The sequence below is a fragment of the Argiope bruennichi genome, chromosome 3, assembly GCF_947563725.1.
Source record: "Argiope bruennichi chromosome 3, qqArgBrue1.1, whole genome shotgun sequence".
NCBI classification, from domain to species: domain Eukaryota; kingdom Metazoa; phylum Arthropoda; class Arachnida; order Araneae; family Araneidae; genus Argiope; species Argiope bruennichi.
Genome location: NC_079153.1, coordinates 128067232 through 128091806, shown reverse-complemented (window position 1 = coordinate 128091806; position 24575 = coordinate 128067232).

Genomic DNA, 24575 nt, shown 5'->3' with positions numbered 1-24575 from the left:
ATAGATAAAATTTATTTTAAAAAAATAAAAATTATAAAATTATTTGTCGATCTCGAGATTCGAACAGAAGACCAGCAAAATACAATGACACACCATGCCGATCTAGCCACCAAGACTCGCACATCGATATCTTCTGAAGGGTCAAAGATTCTCATTACGACTCGGCAATAAGTTTTAAGTATTGTGTAAATCTGGTTTTAAAAGCACAATGCTAAGAATATTAATAGATTCTGAGCATGTGCGCGAACTTGACTCTTAAAATTCCGATAAAATATAGAAATATTTTAAATTTAAAATATAGTTTTGAAATATATGATTTGGAATGATTCAAAGTAACTCTATGAATAATGGAGAAATATAGATAAAATTTATTTTAAAAAAAGAAAAAATTATAAAATTATTTGTCGATCTCGAGATACGAACAGAAGACCAGCAAAATACAATGACACACCCTGCCGATCTAGCCACCAAGACTCGCACATCGATATCTTCTGAAGGGTCAAAGATTCTCATTACGACTCGGCAATAAGTTTTAAGTATTGTGTAAATCTGGTTTTAAAAGCACGATGCTAAAAATATTAATACATTCAGCGCATGTGCGCGAACTTGACTCTTAAAATTCCGATAAAATATAGAAATATTTTAAATTTATAATGTTGTTTTGAAATATATGATTTGGAATGATTCATAGTAACTCGATGAATAATTTAGAAATATAGATAAAATTTATTTAAAAAAAATAAAAATTATAAATTATTTGTCGATCTCGAGATTCGAACAGAAGACCAGCAAAATACAATGACACACCCCGCCGACCTAGCCACCAAGACTCTTACCTCGAGCGCTTCTAAAGGGTCAAAGATTCTCATTACGACTCGGCAATAAGTTTTAAGTATTGTGTAAATCTGGTTTTAAAAGCACAATGCTAAGAATATTAATAGATTCTGCGCATGTGCGCGAACTTGACTCTTAAAATTCCGATAAAATATAGAAATATTTTAATTTTAAAATATAGTTTTGAAATATATGATTTGGAATGGTTCATAGTAACTCTATCAATAATGGAGAAATATAGATAAAATTTATTTAAAAAAAAGAAAAATTATAAAATTATTTGTCGATCTCGAGATTCGAACAGAAGACCAGCAAAATACAATGACACACCATGCCGATCTAGCCACCAAGACTCGCACATCGATATCTTCTGAAGGGTCAAAGATTCTCATTACGACTCGGCAATTAGTTTTAAGTATTGTGTAAATCTGGTTTTAAAAGCACGATGCTAAAAATATTAATACATTCAGCGCATGTGCGCGAACTTGACTCTTAAAATTCCGATAAAATATAGAAATATTTTAAATTTATAATGTTGTTTTGAAATATATGATTTGGAATGATTCATAGTAACTCGATGAATAATTTAGAAATATAGATAAAATTTATTTAAAAAAAATAAAAATTATAAATTATTTGTCGATCTCGAGATTCGAACAGAAGACCAGCAAAATACAATGACACACCATGCCGATCTAGCCACCAAGACTCGCACATCGAGAGCTTCTGAAGGGTCAAAGATTCTCATTACGACTCGGCAATAAGTTTTAAGTATTGTGTAAATCTGGTTTTAAAAGCACAATGCTAAGAATATTAATAGATTCTGCGCATGTCCGCGAACTTGACTCCTAAAATTCCGATAAAATATAGAAATATTTTAAATTTATAATATTGTTTTGAAATATATGATTTAGAATGATTCATAGTAACTCTAAGAATAATGGAGAAATATAGATAAAATTTATTTAAAAAAAAAAGAAAAATTATAAATTATTTGTCGATCTCGAGATTCCAACAGAAGACCAGCAAAATACAATGACACACCCTGCCGACCTAGCCACCAAGACTCTTACCTCGAGAGCTTCTAAAGGGTCAAAGATTCTCATTACGACTCGGCAATAAGTTTTAAGTATTGTGTAAATCTGGTTTTAAAAGCGCAATGCTAAGAATATTAATAGATTCTGCGCATGTGCGCGAACTTGACTCTTAAAATTCCGATAAAATATAGAAATATTTTAAATTTAAAATATAGTTTTGAAATATATGAATTGGAATGACTCATAGTAACTCTTTGAATAATGGAGAAATATAGATAAAATTTATTTTTAAAAAAAAGAAAATTATAAAATTATTTGTCGATCTCGAGATTCGAACTTAAGACCAGCAAAATACAATGACACACCCTTCCGATCTAGCCACCAAGACTCGTTCCTCGACAGCTTCTGAAGGGTCAAAGATTCTCATTACGACTCGGCTATAAGTTTTAAGTATTGTGTAAATCAGGTTTTAAAAGCACAATGCTAAGAATATTAATAGATTCTGCGCATGTCCGCGAACTTGACTCATAAATTTCCGATAAAATATAGAAATATATTAAATTTATAATGTTGTTTTGAAATATATGATTTGGAATCATTCATAGTAACACTATGAATAATGGAGAAATATAGATAAAATTTATTTAAAAAAAAGAAAAATTATAAATTATTTGTCGATCTCGAGATTCGAACGGAAGTCCAGCAAAATAGAATGACACACCCTGGCGATCTAGCCACCAAGACTCGTACCTCGAAAGCTTCTGAAGGGTCAAAGGTTGTCATTACGACTCGGCAATAAGTTTTAAGTATTGTGTAAATCTGGTTTTAAAAGCACAATGCTAAAAATATTAATACATTCAGCGCATGTGCGCGAACTTGACTCTTAAAATTCAGATAAAATATAGAAATATTTTAAATTTATAATGTTGTTTTGAAATATATGATTTGGAATGATTCATAGTAACTCGATGAATAATTTAGAAATATAGATAAAATTTATTTAAAAAAAAGAAAAATTATAAATTATTTGTCGATCTCGAGATTCGAACAGAAGACCAGCAAAATACAATGACAAGCCCCGCCGACCTAGCCACCAAGACTCTTACCTCGAGAGCTTCTAAAGGGTCAAAGATTCTCATTACGACTCGGCAATAAGTTTTAAGTATTGTGTAAATCTGGTTTTAAAAGCACAATGCTAAGAATATTAATAGATTCTGCGCATGTGCGCGAACTTGACTCTTAAAATTCCGATAAAATATAGAAATATTTTAATTTTAAAATATAGTTTTGAAATATATGATTTGGAATGGTTCATAGTAACTCTATGAATAATGGAGAAATATAGATAAAATTTATTTAAAAAAAAGAAAAATTATAAAATTATTTGTCGATCTCGAGATTCGAACAGAAGTCCAGCAAAATAGAATGACACACCCTGCCGATCTAGCCACCAAGACTCGTACCTCGAGAGCTTCTGAAGGGTCAAAGGTTGTCATTACGACTCGGCAATAAGTTTTAAGTATTGTGTAAATCTGGTTTTAAAAGCACAATGCTAAAAATATTAATACATTCAGCGCATGTGCGCGAACTTGACTCTTAAAATTCCGATAAAATATAGAAATATTTTAAATTTATAATGTTGTTTTGAAATATATGATTTGGAATGATTCATAGTAACTCGATGAATAATTTAGAAATATAGATAAAATTTATTTAAAAAAAAGAAAAATTATAAATTATTTGTCGATCTCGAGATTCGAACAGAAGACCAGCAAAATACAATGACAAGCCCCGCCGACCTAGCCACCAAGACTCTTACCTCGAGAGCTTCTAAAGGGTCAAAGATTCTCATTACGACTCGGCAATAAGTTTTAAGTATTGTGTAAATCTGGTTTTAAAAGCACAATGCTAAGAATATTAATAGATTCTGCGCATGTGCGCGAACTTGACTCTTAAAATTCCGATAAAATATAGAAATATTTTAATTTTAAAATATAGTTTTGAAATATATGATTTGGAATGGTTCATAGTAACTCTATGAATAATGGAGAAATATAGATAAAATTTATTTAAAAAAAAGAAAAATTATAAAATTATTTGTCGATCTCGAGATTCGAACAGAAGTCCAGCAAAATAGAATGACACACCCTGCCGATCTAGCCACCAAGACTCGTACCTCGAGAGCTTCTGAAGGGTCAAAGGTTGTCATTACGACTCGGCAATAAGTTTTAAGTATTGTGTAAATCTGGTTTTAAAAGCACAATGCTAAAAATATTAATACATTCAGCGCATGTGCGCGAACTTGACTCTTAAAATTCCGATAAAATATAGAAATATTTTAAATTTATAATGTTGTTTTGAAATATATGATTTGGAATGATTCATATTAACTCGATGAATAATTTAGAAATATAGATAAAATTTATTTAAAAAAAATAAAAATTATAAATTATTTGTCGATCTCGAGATTCGAACGGAAGTCCAGCAAAATAGAGAGACACACCCTGGCGATCTAGCCACCAAGACTCATACCTCGAGAGCTTCTGAAGGGTCAAAGGTTCTCATTACGACTCGGCAATAAGTTTTAAGTATTGTGTAAATCTGGTTTCAAAAGCACAATGCTAAGAATATTAATAGATTCTGAGCATGTGCGCGAACTTGACTCTTAAAATTCCGATAAAATATAGAAATATTTTAAATTTAAAATATAGTTTTGAAATATATGATTTGGAATGATTCAAAGTAACTCTATGAATAATGGAGAAATATAGATAAAATTTATTTTAAAAAAAGAAAAATTATAAAATTATTTGTCGATCTCGAGATTCGAACAGAAGACCAGCAAAATACAATGACACACCATGCCGATCTAGCCACCAAGACTCGCACATCGATATCTTCTGAAGGGTCAAAGATTCTCATTACGACTCGGCAATAAGTTTTAAGTATTGTGTAAATCTGGTTTTAAAAGCACGATGCTAAAAATATTAATACATTCAGCGCATGTGCGCGAACTTGACTCTTAAAATTCCGATAAAATATAGAAATATTTTAAATTTATAATGTTGTTTTGAAATATATGATTTGGAATGATTCATAGTAACTCGATGAATAATTTAGAAATATAGATAAAATTTATTTAAAAAAAATAAAAATTATAAATTATTTGTCGATCTCGAGATTCGAACAGAAGACCAGCAAAATACAATGACACACCCCGCCGACCTAGCCACCAAGACTCTTACCTCGAGAGCTTCTAAAGGGTCAAAGATTCTCATTACGACTCGGCAATAAGTTTTAAGTATTGTGTAAATCTGGTTTTAAAAGCACAATGCTAAGAATATTAATAGATTCTGCGCATGTGCGCGAACTTGACTCTTAAAATTCCGATAAAATATAGAAATATTTTAATTTTAAAATATAGTTTTGAAATATATGATTTGGAATGGTTCATAGTAACTCTATCAATAATGGAGAAATATAGATAAAATTTATTTAAAAAAAAGAAAAATTATAAATTATTTGTCGATCTCGAGATTCGAACAGAAGACCAGCAAAATACAATGACACACCATGCCGATCTAGCCACCAAGACTCATACCTCGAGAGCTTCTGAAGGGTCAAAGGTTCTCATTACGACTCGGCAATAAGTTTTAAGTATTGTGTAAATCTGGTTTCAAAAGCACAATGCTAAGAATATTAATAGATTCTGAGCATGTGAGCGAACTTGACTCCTAAAATTCCGATAAAATATAGAAATATTTTAAATTTAAAATATAGTTTTGAAATATATGATTTGGAATGATTTATAGTAACTCTATGAATAATGGAGAAATATAGATAAAATTTATATAAAAAAAAGAAAAATTATAAATTATTTGTCGATCTCGAGATTCGAACAGAAGACCAGCAAAATACAATGACACACCTTTCCGATCTAGCCACCAAGACTCGTACCTCGAGAGCTTCTGAAGGGTCAAAGATTCTCATTACGACTCGGCAATAAGTTTTAAGTATTGTGTAAATCTGGTTTTAAAAGCACAATGCTAAGAATATTAATAGATTCTGCGCATGTGCGCGAACTTGACTCTTAAAATTCCGATAAAATATAGAAATATTTTACATTTATAATATTGTTTTGAAATATATGATTTGGAATGACTCATAGTAACTCTTTGAATAATGGAGAAATATAGATAAAATTTATTTTTTAAAAAAATGAAAATTATAAAATTATTTGTTGATCTCGAGATTCGAACTTAAGACCAGCAAAATACAATGACACACCCTGCCGACCTAGCCACCAAGACTCGTACCTCGAGAGCTTCTAAAGGGTCAAAGATTCTCATTACGACTCGGCAATAAGTTTTAAGTATTGTGTAAATCTGGTTTTAAAAGCACAATGCTAAGTATATTAACCCTCCAAGCGGCAAACCTGGAAAAAGACGGAATCTTTTCTCCCTTCAAAACGGCGGACCCGTCTATAGACGGAAACAAAAACTCCCTTAAAACTGTCACTGCCCGTATTTTTACGGGTTCCAGTTTTTCCCTACCCCCAATCTCAAGCTGTGAGATAATGAGAAGGGAATGTGAGATAAGGAAAAGTGAATCGTTATCAGTGGACGATATGATTGATGTCTTCCTGCTCGCGCCCTTTTAAGCATTTTAAAACCTCGCTTACGTTCTGAGGCGTTACTTTTGAGATTTTGATAAATATATACTTGAATGAATACATACATCAACGTATTATTATTAATAATTTGAAACATAAGATTTTAAAGCTTTCTAGCATAAGAAAATAGTTAATGTAAAAAATAAATAAAAAATATAAAATTAAAATTTGACAAGTTTCTTTTTTATAACGTGCTTTCATTTAAGGATTTTAGAATTGACATTGCTTATGCAACTTATTTTTGAAAATAAGACACTAAACTTATTTATAGAATTTACTTAACAAACGAAACTTTTTAACTTTTAATATTTTTTTTTTTTTAGTATTCATTAATAAGTGTATTTCAAAACGGGGAGATATATAGAACCAATATATTAAAGTGTGATTTTTCGGAAAAATTAGTATTCGTTACATTAAATCCTTATTTTTATAACGTAATAAACTATATATGAAAATTGAATATTTGTTTCATTCTTTAAACCTTATAGAATTTCACACTCTTTGACGAATTCGAACAAAAATGTAAGCATTGTAGAGATTTAAGCTTCATTGTTTTTATATTTTTCCTCTGGTTTTTAATAATATTTTCAAAGTTAATATAAGCGCAGTTTTTAAAGGTTCTATTTTTTGTATCGAAATATTAATCTTATTTCACTGTACAATCTTATATATACATCGCACGATTCTGTTTATATGAAAGTGGTTTATATTGACATTTTTACTCTTAATGCTGAGTAATTTAATCCACGAATTTTAATCCACTTGAAAGTGAGTGAATGTGTGAGTTAAATGTGAGAATTAATAATTTTAAAATTGTTGCCATTATTTTAACTCCTTGATCTAATTTTATCTCATATGTTAGCATTTAAAAATTTTTTAATGCGTACAACTGGCATTTAGACTATTTTCTTCTCCTGTTTGGTCAGTTCGAGTTCACTGGATGTGATTTTTAACAAACAAGACGGGATATGATCTTTGTTTTATTTTATTTTTGATCACGAGAGTAAAAAAAATTCGGAAACTCCCACTTCCATGTAATTTGAAATTCTTTATTCTTAATAACCTTTAGCCTCACATTTTCATTTTTTAAAAACAGAACTAGTTTGAACAAGGGTGTCAGACATGAAGGTCGCTTGCGAATATTTCTATTAAAGTAGCGAATATCTCTAATTATAATGAATATGAATGTTCGTATTGGCGATCTCCAGATCAAACTGTTTGACTTAGAGCGAACACACTTCGCCATTAAATAATTAGAAAACTGTTAATGTTCACCTCGAGAGGAAATTTTCAAAATTTTAATTAAAACTTCTGTTAATTAAAAATTATTTAAAAGTTTACCATTTATCAGCGATAAAATACGAAATTATTCTAATATGATTTATACAATGTGTCATTTATACATTTTAATGTATCACCAAGAAAATTCATTCTTTGAGGTAAAATTAAGATCTTGAACTTTTAGTGTCTTATTTATTGAGATGCTAATTAAGGAGCATTCTCTTCATCCACATGGTTTATTTGTATTTCAGTAAAGAAATTTTTACCCCTTTGCTTTTAGCTTAGATCTTTTTAACCTTTTAACTAAATCATCATCAATGGGTAAAAAGCTGGAATGAAATATAAGGATAACAATGAAAACGGTTAGTTTCAATTCAAAAATAAAATATATTTTTAAAATATGCTAAAATATTTTTAATTAAATTAAAAGTGGGAAAAAATTTGAATTCACAATTAATGTACAAATTATTTTTCTACTGTGATATTTTCGAATGAACTTTAAATTTTAATAATTTTTATTAACCCTTTAAAGGGCCTTTTTTTCCTAGTCATGTTGGAGTAAAATGTTTTTAAAATTAAGATTGGCCTAGGAAAAGTAATTCATTCAACTTATTAGATCAATTTAATCTGATTTATTAATTAATTTTTCCAATTAATAACTAAGAAATAAATCAAGACACTTCATTTTATTTGAGATAAACAATTGAAACCTCTAACCTACAATTGAAACCTTATTGAAAAATTCGTAAGAATTTATGCCAACTTACATAACTTTATTCAAAAATTGTTGAATTTGGTGATGAACATACTTCCCTTGTCCCTTGAAAGGGTTAATTAAAATTTTAAAGAAATGATTCCCACTGTCCAAAGTATGTAGGTGCAGATTTTGGTAATTCTATTTCAAATTGTCAGGTCTGAAAAGTACCAATACAACCAGACAAATAATGACACACACACTTGTCCATCTTTATTATTAACTTAGACGAATGTTTGTGCGTGGCGTCTATTAGAGCTTCCATATATATCTTAGTGGAATATGCATCTTAGAAAATAAAAATGTGTAAAATGTTTTTTTTTCTGAAAATTTTTAAAAATTATGAATTAAAAATAAAATGAGATTTTGAAGTGTATTCCATCATAACTTTCAAAATTATTGCAGAATAAGAAGGAATTTTTGGAAATTTTTATTGAGTAAGAGATATGAGAAATCATCTGAGTCATTTCAAAAATTAAAAAGAAATATTCAGTATATACATAAAACTTTATTGCTGAATGATTCTATTCCCTGTATTTAGAAATTTAATAAGCCTGATTGGTTTCAACAAAACAGGTTTTGCATTAATTGAAGTTTATTCACTCCCGTTTTAAATTAAGGAATTACTGTCAAGGAGCTGACAGAAAATTCAAAAAATCTGCAATACAGAATGGTACAATGAGTCTGCAATAGTATGAATTATATGACTATCAAAATTTGAAATTTCAAGATGTTTTGCTGAAGAAAACATTTAATTAAAAATTTTATATTGTCTAGTAACCTCGACGTAACGCATGTGCTGATCACCGAAAGCAATAAATAAAGTAAAAGTAATAAGTAAAAAAGATCAATGCAATTGTATTTGCAAAGCTTTTAAATTCAGATTTTTCTTTTTAATGATTCGTTTACCCCACGGTTTGTCGTTATCCAATTGCAAAATAGTAAGAGCTTTGATTCTAACCCGAAAAACTTAAAACTGAGATTTTTCAAAAATTGTAATTAATTTTAAAACAGTACTTAATATTTTGTAGGAACTTGATTTGAAGGTATTCAAAAAATTCCAGTTGCAAATGGTTAATTATGAATCTAAATAATCTGTATTATTTGAGTCATTTTTCCAGGCCAAATATGTATCATGAATATTACAAAGAAATATTTTGACAATTATTTTTATTTGTTACAGTCATAAGGAGCATCGACCAGTTATTTAGCATTACTGAATAACTGGCCAATTAGCTTTGCCAATTAAATATTGTAAAGTATATTTAATTATAAAATTTTAATCATGCAGATAAATACTGAAAATCGATATATTTGAAAGTGAAACATTGCATGAAATTCCCTAATTACACAATTATTTTTTTGAATACTGAAGAAACAAAGTTATAACGTAGTGTTACTTATCGCAATTAATGTTTTAAACACTAAAATAAATTGGCAATGTGCTGAAAGGGTTTTTTTTTTTTTAATTAAATCACTTGCAGGTAATGTCGAGAAATAATTTCACAGTACTAAGGAATAAAATAATTTGCGAAACATATTGCAATGAAAAAAATATTAGACGAGGACTTTCAATTTATAAAAACTAGACTAGTATCAAAATAAAAAAGATAATAACTTATTCCTAACATAAATTTTATGTATAGTTTTATAAAATAATCGAAAAACCTCTAAAAAACCAATCACATTTTCGCATTTTCAATCGATGTTATTGCCAATCTCTTCCTAAGCACTAAAAGAAAAATAAGAAACACCTGCTACTCACAGCATGAAATTTGCTAATCACTTCCCACCTGCAGCGCTGAACTGACCGAAAAAGGGGAAAGCAATCCTTTTGACCAAACCGCGACATATTTAAGGTTGAACCTGTTATTACGACGTGCCGCTTTCAGTAAGGATAGCAATCTGAAAGCCGCCGCCAGGAGGGTTAAAATTTCACTGGACAGTCGTAATGAGACTCTTAGACCCTTCAGAAGCTCTCAGCTTACGAGACTTGGTGGCTGGATCGGCAAAGTGTAGCGCTTAGTTTTTCAGGTCTTCAGTTCGGATCTCGAAGCAGACAAATATTTTTATATATATATATTTTTTTAATTTATTTTAGCCAGATATCTCCACCATTCCTAGAGATAAATTGAATAATTCCAAATCATATACGTCAAAAATTGAATTTAATATCAAAATATTTCTATATTTATTCGAAGTTTTACGAGTCAAGTTCACGCACATGCGCAGAAATCATTCGTATGCTTAGCATTGTGCTTTTAGACCAGATTGACACCCTATTTAAAATTTTACTGGACAGTCGTAATGAGACTCTTAGACCCTTCAGAAGCTCTCAGCTTACGAGACTTGGTGGCTGGATCGGCAAAGTGTAGCACTTAGTTTTGCAGGTCTTCAGTTCAAATCTCGAAGCCGACAAATATTTTTATATATTTTTCTTTTTTTTTTTTAATTTATTTTAGCCAGATATCTCCACCATTCCTAGATACAAATTGAATAATTCCAAATCATATAAGTCAAAAATAGAATTTAATATAAAAAAATTTCTATATTTATTCGAAATTTTACGAGTCTAGTTCACGCACATGCGCAAAATTCATTCCTATTCTTAGCATAGTGCTTTTAGACCATATTGACACACTATTTAAAATTTCACTGGGCAGTCGTAATGAGACTCATAGACCCTTCAGAAGCTCTGAGGTGACGAGGCTCTGTGGCTGGATCGGCATAGTTTAGCGCTTTGTTTTGTAGGTCTTCTGTTCGAGGCTCGAAGCCGACAAATATTTTTATATATTTTTCTTCTTTTTTAAAAAAATTTGTTTTAGCCATATATCTCCACCATTCCTAGAGATAAATTGAATAATTCCAAATAATATACGTCAAAAATAGTATTTAATTAAATATTTCTATAATTATTAGAAATTTTACGAGTCAAGTTCACGCACATGCGCAGAATTCATTCGTATTCTTAGCATTGTACTTTTAGACCATATTGACAAAATATTTAAAATTTTACTGGAAAGTCGTAATGAGACTTTTAGACCCTTCATAATCTCTCGGGTTACTTGGCTTGGTGGATGTAACGGCAGAGCGTGGCGCTTAGTTTTGCAGGTCTTCAGTTCGAGTCTCGAAGCCGACAAATATTTTTATATATTTTCCTTTTTTTTTTAATTTACTTTAGCCAGATATCTCCACCATTCCTAGAGATAAATTGAAAAGTTCCAAATCATATACGTCAAAAATTGAATTTAATATCAAAATATTTCTATATTTATTCGAAATTTTACGAGTCTAGTTCACACACATGCGCAGAATTCATTCCTATTCTTAGCATAGTGCTTTTAGAGCATATTGACACACTATTTAAAATTTCACTGGACAATCGTAATGAGACTCTTAGACCCTTCAGAAGCTCGTTGCTTACGATTCTTGGTGGCTGGATCGGTAGAGCGTGGCGCTTAGTTTTGCAGGACTTCAGTTCGAGTCTCGAAGCCGACAAATATTTTTATATATTTTCCTTTTTTTTTAAATTTATTTTAGCCAGATATCTCCACCATTCCTAGAGATAAATTGAATAATTCCAAATCATATACGTCAAAAATAGAATTTAATATCCAAATATTGCTATATTTATTCGAAATTTTACGAGTCAAGTTAACGCACATGCGCAGAAATCATTCGTATTCTTAGCATTGCGCTTTTAGACCAGATTGACACCCTATTTAAAATTTTACTGGACAGTCGTAATGCGACTCTTAGACCCTTCAGAAGCTCTCAGCTTCCGAGACTTGGTGGCTGGATCGGGAAAGTGTAGCGCTTAGTTTTGCAGGTCTTCAGTTCGAGGATCGAAGCCGACAAATATTTTTATATATTTTTCTTTGTTTAAAAAATTTATTTTAGCCAGATATATCCACCATTCTTAGAGATGAATAATTCCAAATCATATACGTCAAAAATAGAATTTAATATAAAAAAATTTCTATATTTATTCGAAATTTTACGAGTCTAGTTCACGCACATGCGCAGAATTCATTCCTATTCTTAGCATAGTGCTTTTAGACCATATTGACACACTATTTAAAATGTCACTGGACAGTCGTAATGAGACTTTTAGACCCTTCATAATCTCTCGGGTTACTAGGCTTGGTGGCTGGATCGGCAGAGCGTGGCGCTTAGTTTTGCAGGTCTTCAGTTTGAGTCTCGAAGCCGACAAATATTTTTATATATATTTTTTTTAAAATTTATTTTAGCCAGATATCTTCACCATTCTTAGAGATAAATTGAATAATTCCAAATCATATACGTCAAAAATAGAATTTAATATCAAAATATTTCTATATTTATTCGAAATTTTACGAGTCTATTTCACGCGCATACGCAGAATTCATTCGTATTCTTAGCTTTGTGCTTTTAGACCAGATTGACACCATAATTAAAATTTCACTAGACAGTCGTAATTAGACTCTTAGACGCTTCAGAAGCTCTGAGATGACGAGGCTTTGTGGCTGGATCGGCATAGTTTAGCGCTTTGTTTTGCAGGTCTTCTGTTCGAGGCTCGAAGCCGACAAATATTTTTATACATTTTTCTCCTTTTTTAAAAAAATTTGTTTTAGCCAGATATCTCCACCATTCCTAGAGATAAATTGAATAATTCCAAATCATATACGTCAAAAATAGTATTTAATAAAATATTTCTATATTTATTAGAAATTTTACGAGTCAAGTTAACGCACATGCGCAGAAATCATTCGTATTCTTAGCATTACGCTTTTAGACCAGATTGACACCGTATTTAAAATTTTACTGGACAGTCGTAATGAGACTCTTAGACCCTTCAGAAGCTCGTTGCTTACGAGGCTTGGTGGCTGGATCGGTAGAGCGTGTAGCTTAGTTTTGCAGGTCTTCAGTTCGAGTCTCGAAGCCGACAAATATTTTTATATATTTTCCTTTTTTTTTTTAATTTACTTTAGCCAGATATCTCCACCATTCCTAGAGATAAATTGAAAAATTCCAAATCATATACGTCAAAAATAGAATTTAATATCAAAATATTTCTATATTTATTCGAAATTTTACGAGTCTAGATCACGCACATGCGCAGAATTCATTCCTATTCTTAGCATAGGGCTTTTAGAGCATATTGACACACTATTTAAAATTTCACTGGACAGTCGTAATGAGACTCTTAGACCCTTCAGAAGCTCGTTGCTTACGAGGCTTGGTGGCTGGATCGGTAGAGCGTGGAGCTTAGTTTTGCAGGTCTTCAGTTCGAGGATCGAAGCCGACAAATATTTTTATATATTTTTCTTTGTTTAAAAAATTTATTTTAGCCAGATATCTCCACCATTCTTAGAGATGAATAATTCCAAATCATATACGTCAAAAATAGAATTTAATATAAAAACATTTCTATATTTATTCGAAATTTTACGAGTCTAGTTCACGCACATGCGCAAAATTCATTCCTATTCTTAGCATAGTGCTTTTAGACCATATTGACACACTATTTAAAATTTCACTGGACAGTCGTAATGAGACTCTTAAACCCTTCAGAAGCTCTCAGCTTAGGAGACTTGGTGGCAGGATTGGCAGAGCGTGGCGCTTAGTTTTGCAGGTCTTCAGTTTGAGTCTCGAAGCCGAAAAATATTTTTATATATATATTTTTTTAAATTTATTTTAGCCAGATATCTTCACCATTCCTAGAGATAAATTGAATAATTCCAAATCATATACGTCAAAAATAGAATTTAATATCAAAATATTTCTATATTTATTCGAAATTTTACGAGTCTATTTCACGCGCATACGCAGAATTCATTCGTATTCTTAGCATTTTGCTTTTAGACCAGATTGACAAAATATTTAAAATTTTACTGGGAAGTCGTAATGAGACTTTTAGACCCTTCATAATCTCTCGGGTAACTAGGCTTGGTGGATGGATCGGCAGAGCGTGGCGCTTAGTTTTGCATGTCTTCAGTTCGAGTCTCGAAGCCGACAAATATTTTTATATATTTTTCTTTTTTTTTTTTTTTAAATTTATTTTAGCCAGATATCTCCACCATTCCTAGATATAAATTGAATAATTCCAAATCATATACGTCAAAAATAGAATTTAATATCCAAATATTTCTATATTTATACGAAATTTTACGAGTCAAGTTCACGCACATGCGCAGAATTCATTCCTATTCTTAGCATTGTACTTTTAGACCAGATTGACAAAATATTTAAAATTTTACTGGAAAGTCGTAATGAGACTTTTAGACCCTTCATAATCTCTCGGGTTACTAGGCTTGGTGGCTGGATCGGCAGAGCGTGGCGCTTAGTTTTGCAGGTCTTCAGTTCGAGTCTCGAAGCCGACAAATATTTTTATATATTTTCCTTTTTTTTTTTTAATTTACTTTAGCCAGATATCTCCACCATTCCTAGAGATAAATTGAAAAGTTCCAAATCATATACGTCAAAAATTGAATTTAATATCAAAATATTTCTATATTTATTCGAAATTTTACGAGTCTAGTTCACACACATGCGCAGAATTCATTCCTATTCTTAGCATAGTGCTTTTAGAGCATATTGACACACTATTTAAAATTTCACTGGACAATCGTAATGAGACTCTTAGACCCTTCAGAAGCTCGTTGCTTACGATTCTTGGTGGCTGGATCGGTAGAGCGTGGCGCTTAGTTTTGCAGGACTTCAGTTCGAGTCTCGAAGCCGACAAATATTTTTATATATTTTCCTTTTTTTTTAAATTTATTTTAGCCAGATATCTCCACCATTCCTAGAGATAAATTGAATAATTCCAAATCATATACGTCAAAAATAGAATTTAATATCCAAATATTGCTATATTTATTCGAAATTTTACGAGTCAAGTTAACGCACATGCGCAGAAATCATTCGTATTCTTAGCATTGCGCTTTTAGACCAGATTGACACCCTATTTAAAATTTTACTGGACAGTCGTAATGCGACTCTTAGACCCTTCAGAAGCTCTCAGCTTCCGAGACTTGGTGGCTGGATCGGGAAAGTGTAGCGCTTAGTTTTGCAGGTCTTCAGTTCGAGGATCGAAGCCGACAAATATTTTTATATATTTTTCTTTGTTTAAAAAATTTATTTTAGCCAGATATATCCACCATTCTTAGAGATGAATAATTCCAAATCATATACGTCAAAAATAGAATTTAATATAAAAAAATTTCTATATTTATTCGAAATTTTACGAGTCTAGTTCACGCACATGCGCAGAATTCATTCCTATTCTTAGCATAGTGCTTTTAGACCATATTGACACACTATTTAAAATGTCACTGGACAGTCGTAATGAGACTTTTAGACCCTTCATAATCTCTCGGGTTACTAGGCTTGGTGGCTGGATCGGCAGAGCGTGGCGCTTAGTTTTGCAGGTCTTCAGTTTGAGTCTCGAAGCCGACAAATATTTTTATATATATTTTTTTTAAAATTTATTTTAGCCAGATATCTTCACCATTCTTAGAGATAAATTGAATAATTCCAAATCATATACGTCAAAAATAGAATTTAATATCAAAATATTTCTATATTTATTCGAAATTTTACGAGTCTATTTCACGCGCATACGCAGAATTCATTCGTATTCTTAGCTTTGTGCTTTTAGACCAGATTGACACCATAATTAAAATTTCACTAGACAGTCGTAATTAGACTCTTAGACGCTTCAGAAGCTCTGAGATGACGAGGCTTTGTGGCTGGATCGGCATAGTTTAGCGCTTTGTTTTGCAGGTCTTCTGTTCGAGGCTCGAAGCCGACAAATATTTTTATACATTTTTCTCCTTTTTTAAAAAAATTTGTTTTAGCCAGATATCTCCACCATTCCTAGAGATAAATTGAATAATTCCAAATCATATACGTCAAAAATAGTATTTAATAAAATATTTCTATATTTATTAGAAATTTTACGAGTCAAGTTAACGCACATGCGCAGAAATCATTCGTATTCTTAGCATTACGCTTTTAGACCAGATTGACACCGTATTTAAAATTTTACTGGACAGTCGTAATGAGACTCTTAGACCCTTCAGAAGCTCGTTGCTTACGAGGCTTGGTGGCTGGATCGGTAGAGCGTGTAGCTTAGTTTTGCAGGTCTTCAGTTCGAGTCTCGAAGCCGACAAATATTTTTATATATTTTCCTTTTTTTTTTTTAATTTACTTTAGCCAGATATCTCCACCATTCCTAGAGATAAATTGAAAAATTCCAAATCATATACGTCAAAAATAGAATTTAATATCAAAATATTTCTATATTTATTCGAAATTTTACGAGTCTAGATCACGCACATGCGCAGAATTCATTCCTATTCTTAGCATAGGGCTTTTAGAGCATATTGACACACTATTTAAAATTTCACTGGACAGTCGTAATGAGACTCTTAGACCCTTCAGAAGCTCGTTGCTTACGAGGCTTGGTGGCTGGATCGGTAGAGCGTGGAGCTTAGTTTTGCAGGTCTTCAGTTCGAGGATCGAAGCCGACAAATATTTTTATATATTTTTCTTTGTTTAAAAAATTTATTTTAGCCAGATATCTCCACCATTCTTAGAGATGAATAATTCCAAATCATATACGTCAAAAATAGAATTTAATATAAAAACATTTCTATATTTATTCGAAATTTTACGAGTCTAGTTCACGCACATGCGCAAAATTCATTCCTATTCTTAGCATAGTGCTTTTAGACCATATTGACACACTATTTAAAATTTCACTGGACAGTCGTAATGAGACTCTTAAACCCTTCAGAAGCTCTCAGCTTAGGAGACTTGGTGGCAGGATTGGCAGAGCGTGGCGCTTAGTTTTGCAGGTCTTCAGTTTGAGTCTCGAAGCCGAAAAATATTTTTATATATATATTTTTTTAAATTTATTTTAGCCAGATATCTTCACCATTCCTAGAGATAAATTGAATAATTCCAAATCATATACGTCAAAAATAGAATTTAATATCAAAATATTTCTATATTTATTCGAAATTTTACGAGTCTATTTCACGCGCATACGCAGAATTCATTCGTATTCTTAGCATTTTGCTTTTAGACCAGATTGACAAAATATTTAAAATTTTACTGGGAAGTCGTAATGAGACTTTTAGACCCTTCATAATCTCTCGGGTAACTAGGCTTGGTGGATGGATCGGCAGAGCGTGGCGCTTAGTTTTGCATGTCTTCAGTTCGAGTCTCGAAGCCGACAAATATTTTTATATATTTTTCTTTTTTTTTTTTTTTAAATTTATTTTAGCCAGATATCTCCACCATTCCTAGATATAAATTGAATAATTCCAAATCATATACGTCAAAAATTGAATTTAATATCCAAATATTTCTATATTTATACGAAATTTTACGAGTCAAGTTCACGCACATGCGCAGAATTCATTCCTATTCTTAGCATTGTACTTTTAGACCAGATTGACAAAATATTTAAAATTTTACTGGAAAGTCGTAATGAGACTTTTAGACCCTTCATAATCTCTCGGGTTACTAGGCTTGGTGGCTGGATCGGCAGAGCGTGGCGCTTAGTTTTGCAGGTCTTCAGTTCGAGTCTCGAAGCCGACAAATATTTTTATATATTTTTCTTTTTTTTTTTTTTTTAATTTATTTTAGCCAGATATCTCCACCATTCCTAGAGATAAATTGAATAATTCCAAATCATATACGTCAAAAATAGAATTTAATATCAAAATAGTTCTATATTTATACGAAATTTTACGAGTCAAGTTCACGCACATTCGCAGAATTCATTCGCATTCTTAGCATTGTGCTTTTAGACCCGATTGACACCGTTTTTAAAATTTTACTGGAAAGTCGTAATGAGACTCTTAGACTCTTCAGAAGCACTCGGGTTACGAAACTTGGTGGCTTTATCGGCAGAGTGTGACGCTTAGTTTTGCATGTCTTCAGTTCGAGGCTCGAAGAATACAAATATTTTTATATTTTTTTCTTTTTTTTTTAAATTTGTTTTAGCCAGATATCTCCACCATTCCTAGAGATAAATTGAATAATTCCAAATCATATACGTCAAAAATAGAATTTAATATCAAAATATTTCTATATTTATTCGAAATTTTACTAGTGAATATCACGCACATGCGCAGAATTCATTCGTATTCTTATCATTGTGCTTTTAGACCAGATTGACACCGTATTTAAATAATTCATTTATGTTTATCTTCTTTAACTATAAATATAAGAAAGAAAAACAATTTAAATATTTTTTTTTACTGTGAGATTAAATCAGAAGAAATAGAATAAAGCATTTTAATGTTCTAAAACTTCACTGTTCGAGAAATCATCGGAAATTTTGCTAATTATCGATGTTTAAGCATCTCATATAATATAGCATCGTTAATATACTGAAGCTTAATACTTATTAATGTTGCCTAGAGATTAGATGAACACTTCTGAATAATACGAAATTCTTCTGATAATTATTTAAATAAATTTCTCATCTGATCAAATCTTTGGGCAACTACAGTAAATAAATGTTGCAAATCAATTATCACTGCGCTTTAGCGATCTACTTAAGTGTTTTCGAAATCTTGATGTATCCGCCACTAAAAGATGAAACATTCTGTCAAAGCTTCATGCATTTCGTGCCTAAGAGCCGATATCCTCAATATTAGAATTTCAGTTCTGGCCCGTTGTTAAAAGTATTAGATCCAAATGAATGTTTTGATGGAATTCAGTAATGCAAGAGCTCTAATTAAACAGCCATGTCTAACTGAGACCATTTTCTGTTCTCTTAAATTCGGGTGTGTGTTTAACACTTTCACAAAAGCACGTTATATGACTTAGATAAACGATTACAAAATTAAAAATTAGTAAATGTTAGAGTAGTCCTACTATGATCAATAAGTATTCGTAATGTTTCATTTAAATTACTGCTATATTAGATAGAGTCTTAACTTTTATCAAATATATATTATTTTTTATCAAACATTTTTATGAATTCTACAAGTAGTCAGATATTTATTCCATAGTCAGATATCTATTTCAATTTTCCATTTGAAAATAATTTTTTTTTTTAATGAGATACGAATTTTGATTTCGTCGATTTTCCAAAACAAAGAAAGCAAAGAATATGTATTAAAATTTGTTTACGTAAAGCATTTCTTATAACAAATTACTTGAACTGTTGCCTTTAAAGATAACTAATTTTCAAAAACAAGAGTACTTGAGGGAATAAATTGCTGTCTTTAGTTGAGAATCTGTGACAGATGAATCACTTTCTGGAATACAATTCACTTCGTTTCTCATCATTCTTTTTCATTCACTTCGCTCATCATCTCTTCGGTCAGATCGAAGCATTGGGACTTAGTAATTATTTTTGTCTTTTAACAAGAAAAGACTTTAGAAAGAACGAACCAATTTCGAAAATTTTGAAAACAAAAATACAATTTCTAGTAATAATTCATGGGCTTTACAAAATGTAATGATTCTTTAACACTACCATTAATATTCGTGAATTTTTAGTATATTATCATGAAATGCGGCTCCACAAGCATCGTATTTGCCTGATATAGCACTGTGTGACTTTTTCTTTTTCCACAGTTGAACTTGCCACTCCAGAATTACCATTTTTGAGCCCGTTAATTGGATAAAATGAAATTGATATTTAAATGTAAAATAGTCAAATTTAATGCATCTTTTGACAATTGGAAAGAAAGTTGGTTGAAGTGCAGTGCAGAAGAGGAGATTACTTTGAATAATATGTAATAAATTTTGACTAATAAATTGTTAACTGTTATTTTCTACCATCATTCCCAGTGCATTTTGATTATAGTAATATATGTTCTGATTCCCTTTTCAGCTTTATGCTATCTCCAATATAACCAAAGAATTAAGTAACACTTTTGGAAAAATTTTATGAGAAGACTTATATGATATTTATTTTATAATGCTAAAAACACTAAATAATTAAAAATGAAAAGTGTTTTTAAAGCACATTTTATTAATTGTTCTGATAAGTAGAAATTTACTTTAATGAGCTTCTAATTCTTTACCTTTAATTCATAATTATTTATAATAAATATTTTCGAATCTTAAACCCAATTTTTTAAGTTAAGTAGAATCACTCGCATAGTACCTACCTTCGAGAAAATGCCGGGAATATTTCTATAGTTCCATAGATGAGCGTTTAAAAATATGGATCACAAACAATATAACTTAAATATGCGCTCCTAGGATTATTATTCAAAAAAAAAAAGAGCTGACCTGAAAAAAATCATAAAACACCTTTTATTAAGTGATTTAATCTGCAGGGAATAATACCATTACAAATTCTTAAGCTACTAAGAGAAATGTAACACGTTAAGCTTCCATAAAGGATTAAATATCATTTATACAATCTCAAAGACTGAAATGAAATATTCCTCATCTTTGAAACCAAATTTCTCTTTTGAACACAACCCAAGGGAAATAAAATAAAAAGACTAAATTTTACTTAAAATAATATATTTTATTTTTGCATTTTCAATAATTTTTTAAATTTTTGTTTGCTATCTCATTCTATAATAAATTTGGAGAAAAACTGATTTCAATATTCCACAAAAATTTATAATAAATTGTAAAATAAAGATCAGAAAGCAGAAAATAATGGAAATAGAATTTCTTAAGAAGTGCATTTATTAACTCAAAGAACATAAAGTATAAATCTTTAAGAATATTTGGCCAATTAGAGATAACAGTTTTTAAATAGTTATTGGTTCACGATTGGAGTGGAACTTTTTATGTGAGGGAAAAAGTAAAGAACTCTCTAAAAGTATCGTGATTGCTTCTTAAATATATTGAATTCTCGAGACTTAATGTGATTAAACTCCTCGTCCAGTCAAACCCCTGGGAAATTAAATAAAAAACAAAATAACAAGGCAGTGCTTCAAGCTCTATAACTAAATCAATGTATCTATATACAGAATCAATAAAAGTTAAACATGGACCTTTTATAGGACCAGAGGAGGATATCACTTCCACCAAAATGATATCGAATTCAATGACACAGATTAGTAAGATTTCCCGAGTGAATCATTTCACTGAAGGAGCGCCATTTCTACGGCAGTTGCAGAATTCTTCCTTCCATTTTTAGTCAGAAAATAACTGACAGTGAAGAATAACTGGTGCTCTAAATGGAGTTCCTAGACCATGTTACCGAATAAGTTAATTGCATTCATTCATCCAACTGGAGGTTATTGGTGGAATCTAAATATGCGGTTCCAAAATCCTGACAGCAATTGATAGTTTTCCTTCAAATTTTGATTTATTTCGTATCTGCTAGCCGATATTTCCCAAATTAAAATATTCCTATGGGTCATTCCCTGAAATGTTAATTCTAAATAAGTTCGTGGAGCATTACTGATAAAAAAAAATTTTAATTATACGAGTTTATGCTGGATTATCAAAGCTCATTGTTCAGATAAGTGGTTCATAAGTATTTATAAGTTATTTGTTGAATTGGTTTATATGAGGATCTTCAAATTATCAAACTACCAAGAGGATTTTATTGCCAGCAACAACAGAACTCTAGTAAAATAAAACCAAAACAACAGCTGCGAAGTGAGTAACTCTGCAGCATTCTCGCCAAGAAAGGAGACATTACTTTTCGGATCCATTAAAATTACAGTAGTGTCAGGATTTTTATAAAAAAGTCAAATTTAAAATTGTAATTAACGTATCGATTCAATTCAGTTCAACTCTTTAGTTAAATTCGAATCCGAAAACCTCCTAAAATGATAGAATTGCTTTTTTTTAATAACACCTTATTTTTTGCAATTTCTGATAAAGAAAATGTGACTTATATCACTGCAACTTTAATCCAACCATGTCTTGCTATCGGCTAGCAACATTTTCATATAGTAAGGTTAATTTAAAGGAAATTGTGCTGATCTGCATGAAAATGTGCTGGCATGAACAGGATGAGGATGTATAAATAATCTCATCAAATGAAGGTTGCATTTTTTGATATTTCGCTTTTTGTTCGTTCCATTTTCTTTTGAATAACTTCGTTCCACAACGTAGTTGGGAAGACACAAGCTCTCAAATGCCTTTTGTTTCTTTTGAATGCAATTCAAAATTAAGTATTCTTGCAAAATATTTGTTTCTTATTATTGAACTAAAGTAAAAACAGAAATATCAACCATTATTTTATGTTATAATTTCGATTACAGAAAACTCTGCTCATCTTAAATATTCTAATTGTACATCCACATTAGATCTTAAGTTCATAATTGTAAAGAATTTCTTTTAAAATATAAGATGAATTTGCTTATTTATTTATTTTATACCGCCTATTACAAAATATTTAATTCCCACTAATCAAAGTTTCTAAGGTATATTTTACTTAACTTTGTGATAAAAAAAAGCTTTTATTTCCCATTCAAAGATACAATAATTTGAACATAATTGTCCTGCTTTTATTCAAAAGATATTCGAAATCTCAGACAGTATATCTTTTCTTATAAGATGTAAAATTAAACTAATCTGTTCACATTTTTTCTCTTTAAGTCCATTTAATTGTCATAAAATAGTGAAGAGAAAACGATTTAAATTTCGGAAAATAAAGAAAAACAAGAAATGTAAGCTTTAAAACTTTTCAAAGAATAACAGAAAACTGTATTTTTTTTTCTTTTCTGTGTCTTCCTCGCAACCCAAGCCCCTCAAAACGTTCTACTCTCCACTTCAAGATCCGAGTTAATCGCCGGAGTATTTCACAAATCAGTGCTTTTCTCCGGGCCGCATTCTTTGGAGAAAATATCAGCTAAATTCTTCCTCTCAGTTTACTTTTTTATTTTATTTTCCGTTTTTATCGTGAAGAGCCGGTGACAGAAAATATAGAAATTGCAATTACGTCTGAATGATTTTTTTTTCTTTTGCACTTCCAATAGTTCCCTATTTCTTGATATCCTCTTTCTTCCACTCGCAACAAGCAAGTTCGAAAGAGCAATCAATGGAATTTGCTGCTCACACACACACACATTCACTCGTAAGAGATAAAAATTGTTAAAATGAATGGCGCAGCAGGAAAGGGGGAAAAATCACTTATTTTTCTTTACGTCTACATCTTTTTTTCCCTGTATTTTCCCCCTTTTGTTCCCTGGTAATAGGAGTGTAATGACGTTTCAATTTCTGACTTCTTCCAGAAGAATCTACGAACGCAATGGAAAATTCTTGTAGCAATTATTTTTATAAAAGAATCACATCGGAAGTTATTGAATCCAAAAACTTCTGAGCAAAAAGCGGGGTTGGTTACTGCTGTTTATTTACGGCCTCGCCCATATCTTCAGAGCCGTTGATGGCATTCCATACTTCCTTCCTCCCAACCCTTTTCATAAAGGAAGCAAAAAAAAGAAAGAAAAATTGTAGTAAAAGATTCTTCAGCGCGTTCTTTTCGACGGCAGCTATTATTATTTGGAGGACTGGCGACTACATTTGGCAATTTATCACATCTAGGATGAGGCATTTGTTTAGCGAAAAAAATGAAAGCGACAAACGGGAAGAGAATTGGGAAATTTATCAAGGCAAGCCGCGCTGTTCCCTCTTTTAATGAACCCGGTCAGCTTTTGTTTTTGTTTGGGCCAAATAGACCGAAATTGATTTTGGTCTTCTGACAGATTTGCGTCATTTTTCGGGGAATATTATTGCAATTTTTTTGGATCGGACCAGTTTAGTCTTGTAACATGTGTGCACCATTGCATATCTCTAACCAATTTTTTTGCTTTTCCTCTGAAATTTTGATAACTCGACATTTTCATTTTGGGAACAGTTTTTGGATCACATTGGTGGACGTATCGGCAGCAACTGCAGTAAACTGGCAACACGCAAAGTTTGAATTTCACTCATGTAACCCCCGTTAGAATTTAAATCTATCGAATGTCAACAGAATCTTGATTCTCGATTCGGTTTGTCGAGGAAGTGAGGCTCAATAGCGCTAATGATTTGTGGGTTTTTTACGCGTTTATTCCTTTTTTTCTCA